Below are 23,719 nucleotides of genomic sequence, written 5' to 3'. Positions count from 1 at the left end.
AAAACAGGGAATTCTTACTAGGATTAAATGTCAGGAATTGTGAAAAATTGAGTTTAAAGGTATTTCTTTAAGGTCTGTGTAAACTTCCGACTTCAACTGTATGTAGATATAACTAGGATTAAAGTGACAGGAAATAAACAGTAGCAGCAGCGAATGTGATGAGACAAAGAGGTTAGTGAGAAAGGATGCAGATTGTCCAGGTAGCTATTTAGCAGTCTTATGGCTTGGGGGTAGAAGCTGTTCAGGAGCCTTTTGGTCCCAGACTTGGCGCTCCGCTACCACTTGCCGTGCCGTTAGCAGAGAGACCAATCTATGACTTGGGTGGCTGGAGTCTTTGACAATTTGAAGGGCCTTCCTCTGAGACTGTCTGGTATCGATGTCCTGGATAGCAGGGAGCTTGGCCCAAGTGATTGCTTGATGAAAGTGCTGTTGCCTGCCCTCACCACTTGGGGGCGGCCCACCAAGAAGTCCAGCATCCAGTTGCAGAGGGAAATGTTCAGTCCCAGGGTCCTTAGTTTAGTGATGAGCTTAGAGGGCACTCTGGTGTTGAACGCTGAGCTGTGGTCAATGAACAGCATTCTCACGTATGTGTTCCTTTTGTCCAGATGGGAAGGGCAGTGTGGAGTGTAATAGAGATGATGTCATCTGTGGATCTGTTGGGGCAGTATGCAAATTGGAGTGGGCCCAAGGTGTCTGGGATGATAGAGTTGATGTGACCCATGACCAGCCTTTCAAAGCATTGCATGATGTGCAATTTTCAAGTCTTGCCATAGGTTTTCATGACGATTTAAGTCAAAACTGTAACTTGGCCACTCAATGACATTCAGTGTTGTCTTGGTAAGCAACTCCAGTGTTGCTTATCATGTTAAACCATGTTTTAGGTTATCATCCTGCTGAAAGGGGAATTTGTCTCCCAGTGTTTGTTGGAAAGCTGAACCCAGTTTTCCTCTAGCATTTTGCCTGTGCTTAGCTCTATTCCATTCATTTTTATCCCCCAAAAACTCCCTTATCCTTGCCGATGACAAGCATACCCATAACATAATGCAGCAAAATATGAAGAGTGGTTCTCAGTGATGTGTTCTGTTGGATTTGCCCCAAACATAATGCTTTGTATTCTGGACATAAAATGTATTTCTTTGCCATTTTTTTTGCAGTTTTACTTTAGTGCCTTATTGCAAACCGGATGTACGTTTTGCAATAGTTTTATTCCGTACATGCTTCCTTCTTTTCATTCTGTCATTTAGGTTGCGGAGTAACTACAATGTTGTTGATCCATCCTCAGTTTTCTCCTATCACAGCCTTTAGACACTAACTGTTTTAATGACCTCATTGGCTCATGGGAGGACTGCCACAAGAAAGGAAGATCTATAGTTACCTCTGCTGCAGATGATACGTTCATTAGAGTTATCAGCCTCAGATATTGCAGCCCAAATAAATGCTTCACCGAGTTCAAGTAACAGGCACATTTCATCAACTGTTTAAAGGAGACAGCGTGAATCAGGCCTTCATGGTCGAATTGCTGCAAAGAAACCACTACTCAAGGACACCATAACCTCTTACAGCTACCCCCCTAATTTTTTCAATTTCTGCCTGAAGACATACCCAAATCTAACTGCCTGTAGCCCAGGCCCAGAACCAAGGATATGCATATTCTTGGTTTAATTTGAAAGAAAACACTCTGAAGTTTGTGTAAATGTGAATTGAATGTAGGAGAATATAACACAATAGATCTGGTTTAGATAATACAATGAAAAAACCATACGTTTTTATTGTTGTTGTTGTATCATCATCTTTAAAATGAACAAGACAAAACAAACATTCAGGATAGGATGATGGGGACAATTTCAGTGAAAAACATAAGAGGGCAACAGTACTTGTGCAAAGTTTAAGAATGATAACTTCCAAAATGAATGTGCTACATGACATTTATCGTGACGTCACCCAGGTGTCCCACACAAGTATCCCAAATGTATCCAAGTTGCCAAATTGGTGAAGTTATGCATTTTGAATGGACTAACTATATACAAAATACCAAAATGGTATTCTAACACACACCCCCCACAAATGGCAAAAAAACATGATTTTTTTTTTTTAATACATTTACAAAATAACACTTTCAATATTTGGAAGACCCTCAGTCCTCTACACCATATTGTGCTGCTGATGCCAGGTGCCATAGCAGTCTCTTTCTGCTGTAAAGCAGAGGGTCACCAAGCATGTGGTGCAGGTGATGGGGGGACTTCATTTTCCAAAGAACACAGCGACGCCTCCATGCTGAGCCCTTTTGGCCCTGAGGCACATCCATGCCTGCAGAAATACATTTAGGCAGATGAACACCACTTGTGGCAGGAGAAGAAGGGACAGAGGTAGAGGGGCCAGTACGTGATGTAGTGGTGCTGTAGCCAGCAAGCTCCTTGATGAGCAGCTCTCTGAAGGCTAGCTGTGAGATGGGGGGCTTTCCACAGCTCTTAGCCATTTCCTTGTGTAGGATGAATGCATTCACCACAGCAATGTCAATGAAATGATAGAAGAAGGTCTTGTACCATTTCATCGTCTTATGGAGTACATTGTAATAGCCTATCAGCGCATCTGACAGATCCACACCTCCCATGCTCTTGTTGTAGTCCTTTATTGCAGCTGGAATGGGGACATTTTTTGCGGTCCATGCCCCAGTAGAACAGTACAACAGGTGTCCGGCTGGATGAACCAGCTTCAGTGGGGGATGGACACCTTGGCACTGGGGGCTCCTATTCGGAGTCAGTGTCACTGTGAAAGAAAATGTTCAGTTAGAATAGTTTCACATATGAGCCCTGTATCAACAGGTATAATAAACAGATATATATAGAGTACAGGGAACATAAGGCTGAATATATTATTATAGACCAACTAGATCTACTGTCTTTATTATATTACAACAGACCAGCTGTATCTACTGTCTCCATTTCACTTTGGCCATTGTTGTGGGCCTCCCCCCCCCTCAACAGCCTCAAATAGGCTATTTCATGTGGTGGTGGGGTGGGGTGGATTATCTGTCGGTAAACTATTGTTGGAAAAATTACTTGTGTCATGCACAAAGTAGATGTCCTAACCGACTGGCCAAAACTATAGTATGTTAACAAGAAATTTGTGGAATGGTTGAAAAACTAGTTTTAATGACTCCAACCTAAGTGTATGTAAACCTCCGACTTCAACTGTGCTGCCGCAAGTACAGGCATTGTGAACAAACACAAGGCTCCTCGTCAATGAATTGCGTTGTATCCGTTGGCTGTTTCTGATGTGCGCGAGTGATGTAGTGATGTCCCATACCCTAGGCATTATTTAGCTCTCCCTACTACTGGTTGCTCTGTTTTAAAATGCAACTCCCCACACTTCAAAATGAGGGGGGTGGGGGGTTTGGGATTGAGCCTGGGAGTGGAACAGGGTTAGCGAGGGACTGTTTTAGCTCTGCTAACTAGCATCACACTCTGTTAGTGTCACCCATTCTGACTGACACCCAGTTACACAGACTCCGTGCTTCTTTTTCTCCCAGTCAGCTTTCAGTTAGAATGCCTCAGACCACACAACCCCCCCTGAGCATTGTCATCCTTGGCATCCGTCACCTCTTCTGCCCGTTTGGAACAGTGACATCTCTGATTACATAAGCCTGACGACCAGCCCTCCGCTCTCTCATCTCTCCCTTTCCACCCTTGTTCATTACCTTCTTTCTGGTCTCTTCCTTCTCTTCCCATTCTCTCCTTTCTTTCCCTTCTCCCCCATTCTCCGCCTCTCTCTTCTCCCCCTCCTCCCCCTTCTCTGCCGGAGGCCCAGATCTTGTTCAGTTACCACATAAAGCAGGTTAAGGACAGCTTAACAGGCTTAAACATGCACTTTGGCTGGAACAGTCTGGTCCTCAGTAGTGGTGGTGTTGACTTGTTTGTTTGATAGTTGGGAGATAGTGTGGGGTATAGTTTGGAGAGGGGGAGGGTCGCGAGAGAACAAGGTGGCCCTTGTCAATGCTCGAGCCCTGCAGAGACCACAATGCCTGGCTGCTGTCTGTTTCATGCTTGTTCTGCCTCTCTTTTCTCTTTCTCTCTCTCCCTCTTCCTCCCTCTCTCTCTCCCTCTCTACGCCTGCTCAATGGATAAGCCAATTTGAACCAGGCGGTGAGCTCATTCCGCATCCACGAAGAACGGTGGGCAGTATGAGCTCGTCGCTACACAAGTGGAGAGAGAGAGAAAGACAGGGGAGAGTGATAGATGAGAGAGAGCAAGAGACCAAATGACCGCACAGGTCAGGAGAGGAGACTTGTAGTAAGGGCCACTCCAAAGCTGGTTGAATGTGGCCCTTGTCCCCTCTGTGTCTCCTCCCCTGTGTGTGTGTGTGTGTGTGTGTGTGTGTGTGTGTGTGTGTGTGTGTGTGTGTGTGTGTGTGTGTGTGTGTGTGTGTGTCACAGGCCTGTCACAGAGTACATTAAGGTGAGTCATCATCTCCCAGTCAGAAACAAAGCAGATAAGATGGAATAGAACAAGCTCTAATTGAAAGACTGATAGGCAGCTCTGCACATCACACTCACACAGAGATGTGGAGACGGAGATACTATAGGTTATTTCAAGTGTATGAAGTGGATTGCAAATGCATATACACGCGTGTGTACACAGACGAGACACGAGACGCTACTGAGCTGGGAGGACAGGGGGCAGGAAACCTCTCACTCTGTTAATTCGGTGTATGAAAACATGTATTTCCCCACACCGTGTTTGATTGAATATAACCCCCCTCCTCTCCTCCCTCTTATTGATCAGCCATATCTAGTCATGTTCTGTCTGTTCACCAGGCTGTGTTGGCCAGGGGGCGCAACTTCACACACTGTGAAATTGAATGTCTAGACACCCCCTGCTCTCACTGCCTCAGGCCCGAACCATGTTTTATCAACTGTTTCTGAAACAACTTTGGAGAAATAAGTATCTACTGTCTAGGTTCTGTTTGTCTCTCTGATAAATAGGCACCGGCCTCAGAACATACGGGCTTGGATGATTTGCGTCCCCGTCCCCCCAGCTCAATCTTCCTCTGTGGTGTTACGTTTATATTCCCCCCTCCCCGCTCTGTGGCTGTGTGAATGGGTAGGGCCCTTTCTGTCTCTCTCCCCCAGAGCCTCTCTCACAGTAGGCATTAATCACATCAGCAGTAACAATGGAGAGGAGCTGTGAGTGTGTTGGGCCACAGCAGGAAAGGAGAAGAGAGGGAGAGAAAGGGGAAGAGGTTAGAGGGAGAGAGTGCTTTGATCTGATGCCTCTCACGTGCCTCCCTCTCTCCCAGGGGAGCCTCCTCTGTCTCTACACGCTGCCATCCCTCACTTCACTCTGGATAATGAGTGTTTTTCTCTTTAGCTCGCCTTCTCTCTTCCCACTCTGTTGCTCTCCCTCCATTGTTATCACTCTACCTCTCTCGTTTCCCACCCTATATTTTTCTCTCTTCATCAATTCTTCCCTGTCTCTCTTTCCAGCCCTCTGTATCTCTTATTTTCTTTCTATCTTCCTTCCCTTCGTTTTTTCTTTGTTTGAGGAAAGATTTAGCCATGCAGTCATGTTATTGTGTCTATTAAAGTTGTCATCATCTAAACCTAGTCAGTTGCACCACTGAATACATCTTCCACGTTTAACCCAACCCCTCTGAATTGGAGAGGTGCTAGGGGCCGCCTTAATCGACACCCGGGGAGTAGTTGTTGTTGGGGGTTAACGGCAGATTTCCCACTTTGCCTGGCTTGGGGATTCAAACCAGTGACCTTTCGGTTACTGTCCCAATGCCCTTAACCGCTAGGCTACCTGCCGTACCTATAACTGACAGGCACAGCATAGAGGTAGATCACCTTGGATTTAGTCAGTTATTACGCTGTAGGAATATTTCTCCACAATCTCCCCTTGGCTTTAGGAAATCAAGTTGTTCAACAGCCTTACAAAAATAAAATCATCTTTGGTAGATACGAGAGCATTTCCATTTACCAGCCCGTTGATACTCCAAGAAAAAGATGACAGAATATTGCAGAATCCAACCTCGACATGGCAATGTATAATATCTTACAGGTCCATTGTAATACTAATACATATATTGTATTTTTCCCTGCAGAGTCAATCTCTGTTACAACTTAAATGGTCTTTTCCTACAGTGCTCTAATGTCTGTTACAGAGATGTATAGATCCGGGCCTTGTGTGTACAAGACAAACGACCCACTCTCCTTCTCGTCTGTGTGTGTGTGTGTGGTGTGTGTGCGTGTACTGATACGTAGGTAGTGAGACGCATCCGGGTGTACAGTAGATAGGTGCAAATTGAAGCTGTTTTCTCCTCTAGCAGAACTGAGTGATGGTCGCGGAGAGATGACAGGAGGAGAGAAGGTTTCACTGTCTGACTTACGATAATGAACTGGGGTCTCAGCGGGCACAGAAACCAGGAAAGGAGAGAAAAGAGGCGGGAGGGAGGGGGTAAAGAGCGAGGGAGGGATGCGGAAGGGTGCCAGAGACAAAGGAACTTGAGACGGCTTCATTTCTGCCCCTGAAGAGTCCTGGCCTAACTGCACTCTTTTCCTCCTCCTCTCCCCCTCTCTCTCTCTCTCTCTCTCTGCTTCGTTGTGTAAATTGGCAAATTTACAGAACAGCAATCCGATACAGTCGGGAACAAGTCAGTAATTGCAGTAGAATCTGGGTCAGACATGCCGTAAGAACATATTTAGTATTTCAGTTTAAAGCTGCGACGAAAGTGGCGTTACTGTGGTGTAGTCCTATAAACGTGGTGTACAGTAATGAGTCAGACCACACCCTAGTTAGCTGACTATGCTAGGATATCTCTTGTCAGTTAGGGAGAACTCCCATGTGGTTGTCCATGATGTGTCTGTCACAGCCCATCTCCCCATCATTAATATTGTCCTTCAGTACAACACCCCCTACTCAGAATCAGCTCGATATGCTGCTCGGTTGTCCTCTTGAGTGCTCTGTCTCCCATGGGACTAGATACTAACTAACATGCTATTCTGTCAAACCAGGACACGCGCACACACACACGGCAGCCATCCCTACTAGTGTGCTAATCCTCGCTAAACCACCACAATTAGCCATATCAAAGCTCCAACGCTAATGCAATGTATAAGGCGGTTGATGTTGGAGTGTTTTTAAGTTTGAATTTGGTCGTATATATGTTCTGTGTTGACAGATTGTTTTCCCTCCCCTCGTGACCTTGTTTTACAGTCCTTGCTGCGCCGGGTAAAAACCACACACGCTCATAAAAAACCCACATCTCTGGGAGGGACTGGGAGTGTAGATCTCATGGTAATGTAGTGCGTGTGCGTAATATACTGGGGGTAGTGTATGGTCTCTATGGTAAAGTTGCTGTGGTGTGGTGCTGAATGACGGACAAGGGGTTGCCAATAATCCTGTGAACGCTGTTTCTAAGAGATGGCGGGAGAGAGAGGGATGGAGCGGGAGAGATGATCACTGTCGTCTTTGAGGATGAGATGGGCGTCTCCTCGTGAATATCTCAGGGTGCCATGTTTACCAGTCAGACAGGCGGGGCACTGTGTCGTGTGGGTCCTGGTTGGACAGAAGGGAACTTCAGCTAGGGGCTTCAGCAGTGAGCGGTGGGGATCGCGGCGGTGCGCTCTCTAGCTGCAGATGTTAGTGGGTTAGTGGAGTGAGGAGACGTTCTGATCAGCCCGGAGTTGTTCCATTCAGCCTGGGGAAGGGAAAGGATAGAGCGCGGGAAGGTGGGGGACAATGGCGGCCCATTCATCCACAGCAGCCCTCCTTGGTGGAAAGATGAAGGGAGAGCGGGAGGGAGAGAAGGGTGGTGGAACTACACAATAGAGGAAGTAATCAGCATGTTGTCTCAGATAAACCATGCAACCAATTGTGCAGATGTACCACTCTGCGTGTGTGTGTGTGTGTGTGTGTGTGTGCTTGACGTCCAAGCCCCTTTCCGATTGCCTCAGGAATTGTGTAACTGTGTGTGTAGGGGGTGTGAAAGTGTTTCTGATGCAGCCCTGGGACTGTATACCACAGCTGTACTGTAGCAGCAGAGGAATAGCAGAGATGTCGAAGGATAGAGGGTAGGAAGAGGGAGGAATTGTCATTCAGAATTAAGGAGCACAAAGGACGATGTTGGACAGACCTACCACATGAAGGACAGAGGATACTGTAGACTTTGCAGGGACACAGCACAGTACATCTGGTGTTCTCTGTATAGTGAATCATGAAATGGCAGTGGCACTGGTGACATCAGGAAGTCACATCTCTCTTTTTCTCTCTGTCTTCTATCCAGACCCCTTTCTCAATTAAATTTGATTTAAGGGCTCTATTGGCTCGAAAATGAAATCTCTCTCTCTCTCTCCCACTCTCCCTCAGAAACACACACATGTGAATGTATCTGGGGAGAGGGGGGGTGGTAGCTTGACTCAGTGTGTCTGAGGTGTATGTTTTAAATTTCTCTCTCCCTCCCACTCTCCCTCACTCAGAAACACACACATATGTGAATGTAGCTTGGGGGGGTTAGCTTGACTCAGTGTGTCTGAGGTGTATGTTTTAAATTTCTCTCTCCCTCCCACTCTCCCTCGCTCAGAAACATACACATATGTGAATGTAGCTGGGGGGGTAGCTTGACTCAGTGTACCTGAGGTGTTGGGTTCTTCTGCTCCAATAGGTCTGTCTCTATCTCAGCCTCTCTGCTGTGCCTCAGTCCCTTCTTTCCTCTGTTCCTGGACCACGTCTCCTCTGCCCTCGTCTCCTCTCTTCTGCTCCTGCCCTATGCAATATGGATGAAAAGCCAACGTGAGACACAGTGCTCTATCCAGCTCTTCTATTCACTCTGCTCTGTCACTCTGCTGGGATGACAGGGATAGAGTTGGCGCTTATGGGATATTTATTTAGCTGCCGGAGAGGCAGGTGCTGTGTTGGAAGCAGTTGGCAGACTTGTTGTCTTTGTTTGATATCTAAGTGGTCTGATGAAAGATAGCCTAACCTTTCAAGTCGATTCATATGGTTTTGTGAGCCTGGTAGATAGTTTCCTCAGGAGTGATTTAATGACTTGCAGCCCATGTTCTACAGTCGAAGTCGGAAGTTTACATACACCTTAAACAAAATACTTTTAAACTCCGTTTTTCACACAATTCCTGACATTTAATCCAAGTAAAAATTCCCTGTCTTAGGTCAGTTAGGATCACCACTTTATTTTAAGAGTGTGAAATAATAGTAGAATAATAGTAGAGAGAATGGTTTATTTCAGCTTTTATTTCTTTCATCACATTCCCAGTGGGTCAGAAATGTACATACACTCAATTTGTATTTGGTAGCATTGCCTTTAAATTGGTTAACTTGGGTCAAACGTGTCGGGTAGCCTTCCACAAGCTTCCCACAATAAGTTGGGTGAATTTTGGCCCATTCCTCCTGACAGAGCTGGTGTAATGGAGTCAAGTTTGTAGGCCTCCTTGCTCGCACACGCTTTTTCAGTTCTGCCCACACATTTTCTATAGGATTGAGGTCAGGGCTTTGTGATGGCCACTCCAATACCTTGACTTTGTTGTCCTTAAGCCTTTTTGCCACATCTTTGGATGTATGCTTAGGGTCATTGTCCATTTGGAAGACCTATTTGCGACCAAGCTTTAACTTCCTGACTGATGTCTTGAGATGTTGCTTCTATATATCCACATAATTTTCCTTCCTCATGACACCATCTATTTTGTGAATTGCACATGTCCCTCCTGCAGCAAAGCACACCCACAGCATGATGCTGCCACCCCCGTACTTCACGGTTGGGATGGTGTTCTTCGGCTTGCAAGCCTCCCCCTTTTTCCTCCAAACATAACGATGGTCATTATGGCCAAACAGTTCTACTTTTGTTTCATCAGACCAGAGGACATTTCTCCAAGAAGTACGATCTTTGTGCAGTTGTAAACCATAGTCTGTATTTTTTATGGCGGTTTTGGAGTGTGGCTTCTTCCTTGCTGAGTGGCCTTTCAGGTTATGTCGATATATATTTGTACCTCTTTCCTCCAGCATCTTCACAAGGTCCTTTGCTGTTGTTCTGGGATTGATTTGCCCTTTTCGCACCAAATTACGTTTGTCTCTAGGAGACAGAACGCATCTCCTTCCTGAGCGGTATGACAGCTGTGTTGTCCCATGGTGTTTATACTTGCGTACCATTGTTTGTACAGATGAACGTGGTACCTTCAGGCATTTGGAAATTGCTCCCAAGGATGAAACAGACTTGTGGAGGTCTACAATTTTATTTCTGAGGTCTGATTTAGTTTGATTTTCCCATGATGTCAAGCAAAGAGGCACTGAGTTTGAAGGTAGGCCTTGAAATACATCCACAGGTACACCTCCATTTGACTCAAATGATGTCAATTAGCCTATCAGAAGCTTCTAAATTCATGACATAATTTTCTGGAATTTTCCAAGCTGTTTAAAGGCACAGTCAACTTAGTGTATGTAAACTTCTGACCCACTGAAATTGTGATACAGTAAATTATAAGTGAAATATTCTGTCTGTAAACAATTGTTGGAAAAATGACTTGTGTCATGCACAAAGTAGATGTCCTGACCGACTTGCCAAAACTATAGTTTGTTAACAAGACATTTGTGCCATGGTTGTAAAACGAGTTTTAATGACTCCAACCTAAGTGTATGTAAACGTCCGACATCAACTGTACATTCGCTTATTTCATTGTCCACATAGGACATGAAATGAATTTGCAGTTTTGTTTTCATGTCAAACTACCAGTCAGCTGAATGAAGTGCTCCACCCTTGCTCTACTCCACCATGTTAATGATTGCTGCTGGTGCTACCCCTCCTCCTTCTCTCTTTCTCCTTCTCCCTCTCTCTCTACCTCCTTTTCTCTGACCAACTCCATGCACAACAATCCCTCGCTCTCTCTTTCTCCATATCATCCTCACTGGCTCCATTTAAAGACAGCAGACAATTAGTCAGAACAAAGTGCCTGTGTTATTACCTGCATTGATGAAGGGCTTTGCCACTAGCCAGGGGGGGGCTCCACTCCTGTTGCTCTGTGCATGGATTAGAAACCATCCCAATTGGTGCTCCATGTCCTCCAAACATCTTTCATGCACACACACACACACACACACACACGGTTCCAGCTCCCTGGTTAGGCCACTAATGGGGTTTTATAGCTAACGTTAATTTGTCACTAAGTGGAGGTGTTGAGTCCTAATGGCTCTCACAACATGTGTCACTCTGTCAGTTCCAGTGACACCAGACCCTTCCAGACCCAGACACGTATTAAGTTATCCCCATCGGCTTCGTTAACACCACTGGCCCTGTCCTTGCCTGGTCCTGTCTCAATGTTCCTACCTGTCTGCGTCGCTTAAATGTGCAGGTGAGTGGCACAACTTTCCGTGGCTTGGGCCATGGCACATTTCTCTTAACATCTGCTTCTGCACAAACCTATTGTCTTCCCTGGAGTTTGCTAATGATGGGCCAATCTCATCTAGACCAGAAGGCCCTACTGTATTCAATCACTATTCCAAATCCTCATTAAGTGGAAATACCCCTCTAAGCCTTTGGCCTGGCATGGGTTGGCACCAACTGCCACCATCTCTCACATCACAGTGTGCTGCCTACCTGTTTAGGCTTCTTGGCTCCTCCTTCGCGCCACTCTGGGCAAGTACAGGATGCTGAGTCTCCTGCCCTCAAATATGGTCCATTATGCCTGGGCTAAGTGCCTGGGATTGGACTTCAGGAGCAGACACACCTGCCGTAGGAGGACGGGTATTAGTTGGACTAGTTTATACACAATGTGTGTCTTTAAGGTGAGATAGTTGGGAAGGAGGGGGGAGAGAGACGGAGATAACGGAAAGGAGCGAGACTCCCCATCCCGCATGCGGGAGCGTAATCATCGCCTGACACTAATTAGCATAACGCAACGGACATAATTATCCCTAGAAAATATTCCTATTCATGAAAATCACAAATTAAATATATTGAGACACAGCTTAGCCTTTTGTTAATCACCCTGACATCTCAGATTTTCAAAATATGCTTTACAGCCAAAGCTAGACAAGCATTTGTGTAAGTTTATCGATAGCCTAGCATAGCATTTTGTCCAGCTAGCAGCAGGTAACTTGGTCACGGAAATCAGAAAAGCAATCAAATTAAATTGTTTACCTTTGATGAGCTTCGGATGTTTTCACTCACGAGACTCCCAGTTAGATAGCAAATGTTCCTTTTTTCCAAAAATATTATTTTTGGAGGCGAAATAGCTCCGTTTGTTCTTCACGTTTGGCTGAGAAATCGCCTGGAAATTGCAGTCACGAAAACGGCTAAAAATATTCAAAATTAGCTCCATAATATCGACAGAAACATGGCAAACATTGTTTATAATCAACCCTCAAGGTGTTTTTCAAATATCTATTCGATAATATATCCATCGGGACAATTCGTTTTTCAGTAGGACCGATTGGAGTAATGGCTACCTCTGTATTTTACGCGAGAATCTCTCTGGGGGCATCAGGTGACCACTTGCGCAATGTAGCCACCTACAGCTATTCTTCAACATAAATGCGTAAAACTACGTCACAATGATGTAGACACCTTGGGGAATACGGAGAAAGCGTAATCTGGTTGATAGCCCATTCACTGCTCATAAGGGACTCATTGGAACGCAGCGCTTTCAAAACATGGGGCACTTCTGGATTGGATTTTTCTCCGGTTTTCGCCTGCAACATCAGTTCTGTTATACTCACAGACAATATTTTTACAGTTTTGGAAACGTTAGAGTGTTTTCTATCCTTAGCTGTCAATTATATGCATATTCTAGCATCTTGTCCTGACAAAATATCCTGTTTACTACGGGAACGTTTTTTTCCAAAAATGAAAATACTGCCCCCGAGTCACAACAGGTTTTAAGGTGAGATAGTTGGGAAGGAGGGGGGAGAGAGACGGAGATCAGGGAAAAGGAGCGAGACAGGGAGCAAAAAAAGGTGTTTCTATGAATGGGAGAGAAATATGCGAGAGATAAGAGATGGAGATATGTGATAGAGCGAGACAGATATGTGTTAGAGGTGTTTCTCTGAACAGATCATTAGCTGGTTTCATCACCTTCTCCCTCTGTGGTTCTGTGGTGGTGAAATCACTGCCACGTGCCAAAGACATATTGTCACGGCAGATCTCATTTTCGTCTGTAGAGGAGTAAGGATCGGACCAAGATGCAGCGTGGTAAGTGTTCATGACGATTTATTAAAAACGAACTGAACACTGAAATACAAAACAATAAACGATGTGATGAAAACTAAAACCGAAACAGTACCGTGTGGCGACAAACACTCACAAGGAAACAAACACCCACAAACCAACAGTGAAACCCAGGCTACCTAAGTATGATTCTCAATCAGAGACAACTAACGACACCTGCCTCTGATTGAGAACCATACTCGGCTGAACACAAAAACCAATATAGAAAAACAAACAGACTGCCCACCCCAACTCACGCCCTGACCATACTAAATAAAGACAAAACAAAGGAAATAAAGGTCCGAATGTGACACATATCTAATAGCAGCTCAAATAAGAAGGGGAAATCTACCGCACCGATACGTTAAGAGGTGAACTTTCACTCCTCTTAACCTATTACATTGAATCATTGGGAGCGTTCTAAACGGTGGCCGAACAGCTCAATAAGTCATTAGCAGCTGGTTCTATTATGTAACATGGGTCAGTCACACTGTCAGGGCTGACTGAGCTAAGTGGGCTCGCAGGCTGCATTTTAGAATACTCACTCTCTCTGACTGTGTCACCTGTTGGAGTGTCAGAAGCTGTCTCTGAGCCATAGATAGTAGTGTAGAAAGATAAAATAAAACGACTGAACATTGAGTCTAGAAACTTGGGGGAAAATTTGAAATGACACCTACTTCTCCACGTGGCTCTGGCTGAAAGTACTGCTGTGTAAAGTGAATAGGAAAAGTTGTAAACCCTAGTAGCCTGTAAGAGCTTGTTAGTTTCTCCTGGAAGTATCGGGTATTCCAGGCAAACTCCTGGCACTTCACTGTTTACTCCACATAGGAATTTGTTGTTTGTGATCCAACCATATAGAGCAGCATCTTTGTTGTGTAGCCTATACGATGATGGGAGCAGTTGATTGGTATGCAGTGTGGTGGTAATATAATGAATACCTTGCCTGCTACCTCTGATGGAACTTATCTGTTTGTTTCTGTGTGCACATGTCTACAGTACAGTATTGATGGTGTATGTGCACAATGATGCCAGCCTTTGTATATTTTTTTCTCTGTGTGCATGCGTGCTTCCAGGACAAATTAAACGCTGCTAGTGTATGTACAGTGTGTGTGTGCGTGCGTGTGCATGCATGCGTGCGTGCGTGTGTGTGTGCTCACATTAGCATACCTTAGCATACTCTGTTCTGGCCTACTCAGCAGACCTGTCCTTCTGTCTGTCTTTGCCTTCATCAGTCAGTCACCATGGCCTCAGGGAAGTGCCCTCTGCCCACATGTCTGTGCCTGCCCACCCTCTACCCTGCTAGCACTGCCAGGCATATCACTCACCCCTCTCCTCCCTGGCAGAGCAGGCAGGGGCGGAGAGAAGGGGGGGGGGGCAGTAGTGTTTTCCACAAGTACGTAGAGGAGCCAGCCAAATAGAAACAGTAGCCAGCCCTCTGCCGCCCCTGAGTTAGACATTTTTTTGACTAAGCTTAGCTCTATTTTGGTGGCCTCTGGTACGTTCCAATTTGCCTGACTGACCAAACTCCTTACTACGGCCAAACGCTACGCCCGCAGACGTTAGTTTCTTCTCCATAGTGAGCCTGGATCTGAGTAGCTCCCCGACGATTGCTAGAACGCAAACACATTATAACCGTTCTGATTGGTCCCAGAAACTGATGGGTTGGGCCAGATCCAGATCACACTTGGGTAAAGTAGCTTTGTTACTCGGATTGGTTAGAAATGATCCAATCGCTGATGACGCAAGTTTGAGTTGTCAGGCAACATTCTAATGCCTTGATTCCATCTGAAATACACAGCAAAAATGTTGAATAGTTTATCAATTATACCTCCCAGATATTTATATATGTTTTATTGTGGTATTGTGTAGAAAGACATGACTTTACAATTTAAATGACTGAAAATATATGAATTCAGTGTATTGTTAGTTGTTTTGGATATTGTCTAGGCCTATGATCATTACTATCTTCTAAGTAAGAGAACATTAAACATCTTGAGAAGAAAGTGTTATTTACAGTTTTACTGCAATATATGAATTGCCACAATAATGTTTGATTTTCAAATTATGTATTTTATTAAAACAGAAAAATAAAGTAAGTAGCCCACATTATCTTGAAAATGACAGGTTTCTATTTTTAAGGTTTTCACTCTCACAATCATACTTTTGAATGGAAAAACATCAAAATTGGATGTTATAAGTCCACAACAATGCTTAAACCACATTGGGAGACGATTTTGAGGTCTGGGAAAAATCTGAGAAATTTAGATTTTTGGGTGTAGTTTTTTTTTCACCTTTATTTAACCAGGTAGGCCAGTTGAGAACAAGTTGTCATTTACAACTGCAATCTGGCTAAGATAAAGCAAAACAGTGCGACAAAAACAACACAGAGTTACACATGGGATAAACAAAAGTACAGTCAATAACACAATATAAAAATCTGTTTATACAGTGTGTACAAATGAAGGAGGTAAGGCAATAAATTGGCCAATAGTGGCGAAGTAATTACAATTTAGCAGTTTACACTGGAGTGATATATGTGCAGATGAGGATGTGCAAGTAGAAATACTGGTGTGCAAAAGAGCAGAAAAACAAAAACGGGGATGAGGTAGGTAGTTGGTTGGATGGGCTATTTACAGATGGGCTCTGTACAGCTGCAGCGATCGGTAAGCTGCTCTGACAGCTGACGCTTAAAGTTAGTTCAGTGATTCAGTGATAGTTACCTTTTAATTCAAGTGTGCACATAGCAAGAGGCTATTGTTTAGCAGTGTTTTTGTACGGCACATGTGATGGAAGAGTTTGCAAAACAAATAGCCACTGGATTGATGAAAATAATCATGATATAATTCTGCCAGGTAAGCATAAGCTACTTTGTAGTTAACATTTAATTTAAAAGGTTTTTGGGATAGCCTTTCGGTCTACCAGAATACTTTTTTTTTCATTAGCATCATTGCTAACAGCGCACCGCGCACACACAGACCAAATCAAATCAAATCAAATTTATTTATATAGCCCTTCGTACATCAGCTGATATCTCAAAGTGCTGTACAGAAACCCAGCCTAAAACCCCAAACAGCAAGCAATGCAGGTGTAGAAGCACGGTGGCTAGGAAAAACTCCCTAGAAAGGCCAAAACCTAGGAAGAAACCTAGAGAGGAACCAGGCTATGTGGGGTGGCCAGTCCTCTTCTGGCTGTGCCGGGTGGAGATTATAACAGAACATGGCCAAGATGTTCAAATGTTCATAAATGACCAGCATGGTCGAATAATAATAAGGCAGAACAGTTGAAACTAGAGCAGCAGCACAGTCAGGTGGAAGTTGAAACTGGAGCAGCAGCATGGCCAGGTGGACTGGGGACAGCAAGGAGTCATCATGTCAGGTAGTCCTGGGGCATGGTCCTAGGGCTCAGGTCAGTTGAAACTGGAACAGCAGCATGGCCAGGTGGACTGGGGACAGCAAGGAGTCATCATGTCAGGTAGTCCTGGGGCATGGTCCTAGGGCTCAGGTCCTCCGAGAGATAGAAAGAAAGAGAGGAGGAGAGAATTAGAGAACGCACACTTAGATTCACACAGGACACCGAATAGGACAGGAGAAGTACTCCAGATATAACAAACTGACCCCAGCCCCCGACACAAACTACTGCAGCATAAATACTGGAGGCTGAGACAGGAGGGGTCAGGAGACACTGTGGCCCCATCCGAGGACACCCCGGACAGGGCCAAACAGGAAGGATATAACCCCACCCACTTTGCCAAAGCACAGCCCCCACACCACTAGAGGGATATCTTCAACCACCAACTTACCATCCTGAGACAAGGCTGAGTATAGCCCACAAAGATCTCCGCCACGGCACAACCCAAAGGGGGGCGCCAACCCAGACAGGATGACCACAACAGTGAATCAACCCACTCAGGTGACGCACCCCCTCCAGGGATGGCATGAGAGAGCCCCAGTAAGCCAGTGACTCAGCCCCTGTAATAGGGTTAGAGGCAGAGAATCCCAGTGGAAAGAGGGGAACCGGCCAGGCAGAGACAGCAAGGGCGGTTCGTTGCTCCAGAGCCTTTCCGTTCACCTTCCCACTCCTGGGCCAGACTACACTCAATCATATGACCCACTGAAGAGATGAGTCTTCAGTAAAGACTTAAAGGTTGAGACCGAGTTTACGTCTCTGACATGGGTAGGCAGACCGTTCCATAAAAATGGAGCTCTATAGGAGAAAGCCCTGCCTCCAGCTGTTTGCTTAGAAATTCTAGGGACAATTAGGAGGCCTGCGTCTTGTGACCGTAGCGTACGTGTAGGTATGTACGGCAGGACCAAATCAGAGAGATAGGTAGGAGCAAGCCCATGTAATGCTTTGTAGGTTAGCAGTAAAACCTTGAAATCAGCCCTTGCTTTGACAGGAAGCCAGTGTAGAGAGGCTAGCACTGGAGTAATATGATCAAATTTTTTGGTTCTAGTCAGGCACTTTACCCCTTCTACCATAATCATTGAAATGTACCTATGTTCAATCCTGTCATAAGAAAGTTTACATTATGTTTTCTTGAAAGGGATTTTCTAGCAGCCGTATTTAGCACTAACTGAAGTTTATTTAGTGCTTTATCCGGGTAGCCGGAAAATAGAGCATTGCAGTAGTCTAACCTAGAAGTGACAAAAGCATGGATTAATTTTTCTGCATCATTTTTGGACAGAAAGTTTCTGATTTTTGCAATGTTACGTAGATGGAAAAAAGATGTCCTTGAAATGGTCTTGATATGTTCTTCAAAAGAGAGATCAGGGTCCAGAGTAACGCCGAGGTCCTTCACAGTTTTATTTGAGACGACTGTACAACCATTAAGATTAATTGTCAGATTCAACAGAAGATCTCTTTGTTTCTTGGGACCTAGAACAAGCATCTCTGTTTTGTCCGAGTTTAATAGTAGAAAGTTTGCAGCCATCCACTTCCTTATGTCTGACACACATGCTTCTAGCGAGGGCAATTTTGGGGCTTCACCATGTTTCATTGAAATGTACAGCTGTGTGTCATCCGCATAGCAGTGAAAGTTTACATTATGTTTTCGAATAACATCCCCAAGAGGTAAAATATATAGTGAAAACAATAGTGGTCCTAAAATGGAACCTTGAGGAACACCGAAATTTACAGTTGATTTGTCAGAGGACAAACCATTCACAGAGACAAACTGATATCTTTCCGACAGATAAGATCTAAACCAGGCCAGAACATGTCCGTGTAGACCATTTCACGGTAAGGTCTACACTTGTTGTATTCGGCGCCAGTGACAAATAAGATTTGAGTGAATTTTTACACCCACGCTAACACACCACTCTACACACGTACATTTGTGTATTGTTGTAAAGTGGTATTATACATTTAGTGGTCTAATGATGTTATGTGATGTACTGTTTTGTTGGTGCCTTAATGTGCCTTAATGTGTTTGGGCTAATGGGGATCCATAATAAATATAAATCACAATTCCCTCCTCTCTCTCTCGCTGTCATGTCCGTTGGACCTAGAGGAATATTGATGCTTGTGTTCCATCGAGGAGATTACTTTCGTTTTCTTTTGTGTGGCGGTTACCATCCAAACTGTCAATCCAGCTAATTTCATCATCACCCTGCCTTTGAGATATTACATGGCCATCTGATGTGTGTGCGTGTGTTTGTGTGTGTGCTTGTGCATGTGTGTCATGGAGATTTTAAAATTTTTTGGGGGGGTGAACATCCCCACTCGAGGATGTGGGGCAGCTCAGCCACACACACACACACACACACACACACACACACACACACACACACACACGCAGCGGCAGCCCTAATGCAATCAGTCTGCCAGAGAAGAGATGCTGAGAGCAATCCTTTCACATTACAGGGCTATGCGTGGGTGGCTGGTTGGTTGGCAGAACGTACCCCCTTTCTCTTCCCCCTTTCCTCTCTCCCCTCCCTGTTCCTCCCTCTCTCCCTCGGCCAGGCTTCAGCCCATCACCCCTTTAATAACATCTTCCCTTGTTTCAGATTGTTTGATAAGACTGTATTAATGGCAGTCTCCTATCCTGTTTTGTCTCAATGTTACAGTGTTACCTGGATCTACCCCACCATCACCATCTCTCCCCCACCATGAGTCTGGGTACTATACCCCCCCCCACCCCCAGTCCCCTGATAAGATCTATATATCAGGCACCCTGCAGAGCTCTCTAGCTGAGCTCTGAACAGCATCTGTAGGGAGGCAAATTGAGTTGAGGCCTCCCGGCCCTCAGAGAGTTAGCTAGAGATAGAGGGGAAGCAGATGTGTTACGGGGCTCTGCAGCACACAGACACACACACACTTCTAATGGAATCAGGCTGTTTAGTCCTGAGAGCTATGTTGTTGTTTATCTAGACTCCCTAGAACACACCGAGTGCTGACACTTACTCACACTAACACATCATGAAGCGTAGAGACACACACACATATATATTTTTTTCTCCCACGTACTGTCCTCTCTTTAAACTCCATATCTCCATTAGCTCACTAATAATTAACAATAATAATAGACACTAGAGAGAGAGAGAGGGTGAACGAGAGAGAGAGAGATAGCGAGAGAGCTACTGCTCGTCTGACAGTGATGTGGAGACAGCCATCCTGAGTCCGAGTCCGATAGAGGGATGGAGAGTGAGGTTGAGGACGCCAGCCAGCAAGCAGACAGACTGTATCTATGCAGTAGTGCTCCTGTCACTAACTAAAAAGTAGGGTTCTGCCCGCTAAGTGTGCACTTTGAAATGGTCTGTGTTAATATTCGACTATCAAGCAGAGAGACTGGGAGGGAGCGAAACAGGCAGTGGGCTTGAAAGATACACCGCGGTCGGGCAATGTGGAGCAGCAGATGCCTGCTCCCTTCATCGATCTGTCTTTCAGTCTCTTTCTCTTCCTCTGTCTGACTTTATCACAAGGTCCTTTTTCTCCTTCAGTTATGCTCTCTTTAGACCTGGGGTTACGACACACTCCACCACGAGGCACACGTGTCCTGTCGGTGTTCAGAGCCTGTTAGAGCAAGCCCACTCTCGTGTGTTTATCTGTGTGTGTCTGCCTGTCTGTCTGTCTAGTGGCTATCTGATTCAAAACACACACACACACACACACACACACACACACACACACACACACACACACACACACACGCACACACACACACAGCCTATCGCGAGTGTGTTGCTGATGGTAAACAGTGTCAGGGGTCCAGATGACACACGCTGTTGGGTAGGTGTTAGTGTTCTGTTGTCACATAGAGAGCTCTCACCCACCCACCCACCCACCCAGTAGTCACCACTGTGATCATGTTCATATCTATTTCATATCAACACAAACCTGATATTATAGCTACAGAATCATTGTTCTCTCAGCAGAGAGTGGTTTCTCCGACTTGGCCCGTGCTATTGTTACTCCCTTGAGAACTGCAGGTCCGTTGAACACTCAGGTCAAGGGTATTTCAAATGACCTTACGATGGAAATAGCCTGCCTCTAGGTTGTGTTTTTACACTGAATACAGTGCAAGCTGTGACTACCAGTCATTGCCATAAAAACATAATCCATGGATCAGCTGAATGTTGTGCTGTGCCACCACTGTAAGGAAGACATTGCTATTTGCTTTGCTACTCAACAAATTCAGATGGTGACACAGTGCCACCTAGTGCCATTTTCAGGGTTTTACACACGCTTCCTCACTGGACGTCAAGCAACACTGTGTACATGGGATTTTTATATACATCCCAAATAACAAACAACTTTAACACTGTATATCTCCATGTGTCTAAATGATGAGTACACTGACATGTCCTTCTCTCTCTCTCTCTCTCTCTCTCTCTCTCTCTCTCTCTCTCTCTCTCTCTCTCTCTCTCTCTCTCTCTCTCTCTCTCTCTCGCAGAAGGAGCTCAGTCTACCGAGGAGGGGGAGTTTGTAAGTACCCATAGCCGTTCCATCTCTATTCTTGATTCACTTCTCCAGCCCTGCCAAGGGCAGAGGCGTCTTTCTCTCCGTCCGTCTGTAAACAGGAAAGCCTCTATGGAGAAGTTGCACTGAACCGGGCTCTGTGGAACCCTGCATGGACTCCATTGTGTGTACTGGGACTGTGTAACACAGCCTTGAAGAGCAGTGGGGAGGAGAAAGTTGTCTCTTTCTGTGAGACTCTTCCTGTGAGACTCTTCCTGTGAGACTCTTTCTGTGAGACTCTTCCTGTGAGACTCTCCCTGTGAGACTCTTCCTGTGCTGAGGAGGATTTGACGCTTCAGGGTTGGGCCAGATACTTGGGCCTGGTCTGCGAGCTCCTCCATCCAAGCGTGTTTTTTTTTAAATGTAGGATTATTAAAGGCTACACTGAAACCTCTATTGGTTGGGCTCTCTAGATCTCTGTCGCTAACGTAAGAGAGGGGAGAGAGGGATCTGCTGATGGAAAGATGATTCGTCTTAAAGAAAAATGTGCTAAGAGGGAAGTCTGGATAGCGAGAGGAGGAAAAGGGGACCGCTGTAGCCAATCCGTGCTCTCTCGGATCTACTCTGGGCTCCAGAGGCTCTCTCTTTGTCTCGTTCATTTTCTCTTTTACGGTCGCATCAAAGACTGCCAAGGCTCTGTCAAACCCCGGACAACCTCGTGGCATTATGCAGACATGACAGCACCATATGAGATAGCATGTTATGGGAGTGGGCGGGCGTGTTAATTCCGCAGGGAATTACACCTTTTTATTTTTTTTTATACCATACACTTTCTGTCTCTTTGTCTCCGCGGACACACAGCACATCCCATTGGGGACTCAATCCATTTCCATATTCCCATTGTCAGAATCCTGTGTCTCCTCTAACCCCGTGCATCACATGGTAAAGGCATACCTCAACATGTCCGTTAAAAGTGAAAGCTTTGCCATTTGGAAGTTGACGTGGCAAAAGATGCTTTTGCGATTCCATCGAAGTTGTCAAATCCCCACCTTGACCACACAGTACGACGAACTGCCTTGTCAAGAAAGAGAACAGTACAGTGAGGTCTGAAGGGTAAAAGTGGATGCTCATTGGGATGGGGCAGAACAGGCCTGTAGCTTAGCGTCCACAGTGGCTCTGCTCTGAAAAGTAACCCAAAAACAACCGGTGAGCAGAGCAGAGCTAGGAGATTCCAGGCAGCTTTTGGGCCAGTGTTTGGGCCTCCCTTGTGTATCAAGAATAGTCCACCACCCAAAGGACATCCCGCCAACTTGACACAACTGTGGGAAGCATTATGGTCAACATGGGCCTGCATCCCTGTGGAACGATTTCAACACGTTGTCGAGTCCAGGTCCCTGCTACAGCAGCAGTGATAGGAAATGTAAAATATATAGTTTTACTTCACTCATGTCCTCTTGCTCTCATGTCCTCTTGCTCTCATGCTTGCTCCCACTCATGGATGTGGGGCAGCTCAGCCACACACACACACACACACACACACACACACACACACACAAACCATGTTTCATATCCTGTAGACAGTGGTCATACGTCAGTCCACTAATCAGGCTGGATTAGTTTAGTGATGCTCCAGCGCTAACGCTAGCAATAACCATAGCCCCTACTGTAGCTTCTTTGATCCAGACCCATTGTCCCTGTCCCTGACCAGGCATGTGAACTGCGTTTAACCCCTACATAGGCAGGCTCCCTCACCAGGGACACTTGTGTCCCTCTGATTCCACGAACAGAGATTGGGTATTGGAGAGAACAGGGAGATGAGTGGTAGAGAGAGGAGGTGGGGGGCTAGCTAGCCAAAATAAGGCAGGGGTGACAGCTGCACCTCCCACAGGGTCTTGTGATAACATGAGAATGCTCTGTGCCTGCCCGCTGGGCGTGTTAGTGCTGTGTCAGTGTGTTCTGGAGCTCTCTCTCTCTCTCTCTCTCTCTCTCTCTCTCTCTCTGTACTCTACCGCTCAGACAACACCAGTGAGAGTGACGTAGCTCAGGCTGTATGCCCTCTCTCGCTCGCTCTCTCTCTCTCTCTCTTTCTCTCTGGCTGAAGAAGCAGTGACCAGGGTCAAGCTCTCCATTTGGACACTACTGTTTGACAGTCACAGAGCGCAGTCAAATCTCCAGGACACTGCAGAGGCAGAGGACAAACTGACAAGCCATCCCCAGGATCGGGGCTCTTAGCTTGGGGATACTGCCTGCGGAGGATTTATGTGAGGCTATTCGAACCAATGCTGACCTATACTTGACCTGTGTGTGTGTGTGTGTGTGTGTGTGTGTGTGTGTGTGTGTGTGTGTGTGTGTGTGTGTGTTCAGAAGACAGGGGTTGCTTGGAGAGTGTTTCTGAATGGTTTGATGTTATTATAGCTGGATCAGGGAGAGACAGATAGTGTGTGTTTGTTAGAGAGATGGATAGTGTCTGTGTGTTAGTGTGTGTGACTCAGCAGCAGTGATAAGCTGTTATGAGCCCTGCTCTGTGTCAGTACAGAGCACTGAGAACACTGTAGCCTAGATACCTGGCATTCAGTGCGTTCGGGAAAATATTCAGACCCCTTTACTTTTTAAA

The sequence above is a fragment of the Oncorhynchus tshawytscha genome, linkage group LG01 (genome assembly GCF_018296145.1).
Source record: "Oncorhynchus tshawytscha isolate Ot180627B linkage group LG01, Otsh_v2.0, whole genome shotgun sequence".
Lineage (NCBI taxonomy): Eukaryota > Metazoa > Chordata > Actinopteri > Salmoniformes > Salmonidae > Oncorhynchus > Oncorhynchus tshawytscha.
Note: the sequence above shows the minus strand (reverse complement) of the source record.